This window comes from Fulmarus glacialis, unplaced genomic scaffold (genome assembly GCF_000690835.1).
Source record: "Fulmarus glacialis isolate BGI_N327 unplaced genomic scaffold, ASM69083v1 scaffold8280, whole genome shotgun sequence".
NCBI classification, from domain to species: Eukaryota; Metazoa; Chordata; class Aves; order Procellariiformes; family Procellariidae; genus Fulmarus; species Fulmarus glacialis.
This window is the reverse complement of record NW_009189506.1, coordinates 1-963: the sequence shown is the minus strand read 5'-3', so window position 1 is coordinate 963 and position 963 is coordinate 1.

Sequence of the window (963 nt, the reverse complement as noted above, 5' to 3'; positions counted from 1 at the left end):
CCTCCCCCCCGTGTGTATCCGATGGTGGTTCACCAACGCTGAGCGGCAACGGAAGCTTCTCCCACATTCCTGGCAGGTGTTGGGTGCCTCATCCCTCCCGTTGACCCCTGGGAGTGGGGATCCTCCAAGATGGCTCCTTGGGGACCGCTGCTGGCTGGAGGTTGGGGGTTCCACCAGTGCATCTTCTTGCTCAGGAGCATCCTGCTGCCATTTCTCCTCCTCCTTGCTTGACCCCAAATCTGTTGGGGAGAGAGAACATCCCCAGCAGCCCCCTCCGACTAGGAGACAGGGAGCAGGGACGGGGAACCGCAGGAGTTATGGCCCAGGGAAACGGTCAGCCAGGAGCCAGATGGTCCCAGTAAAGCATCAAGGGTCCAAGGCAGAAGCTGCCTTGAGAAAGGTTGGGGACATGGTGGGAGGAGGGATGGGGACGTGGTGGGAGAAGGCATGGGATCATGGTGGGAGAAAGGATGGGGTCACGGTGGCAGAAGGCATGGGATCGTGGTGGGAGAAGGGATGGGGACATAGTACGAGAAGGTTTGGGGTCATGGTGGGAGAAGAGATGGGGTCACGGTGGGAGGAGAGATGGGGTCACGGTGGGAGAAAGACTGGAGACACTGTGGCAGAAGCTTTGGTGGGAGAAGGGTTGGGGACACGGTGGCAGAAGGGATGGGGACACGGTGGCAGAAGGGATAGGTACGTGGTGGGAGAAGGTATGGGGACGTGGTGGCAGAACGCTTGGGGTCACGGTGGCAGAAGGCATGGGATCATGGTGGGAGAAGGTTTGGGGTCATGGTGGGAAAAGGTGGCAGAAGGGATGGAGTCACAGTGGCAGGAGGGATGAGGACACGGTACAAGAACGTTTGGGGACACAACACAGCACAAGAGCCCTTAGGGACAAGGCACCACCACCACGCCTCCCCAGACGCTTGTCCCCACCAAAGCCACTTCTCAGCCACCCAT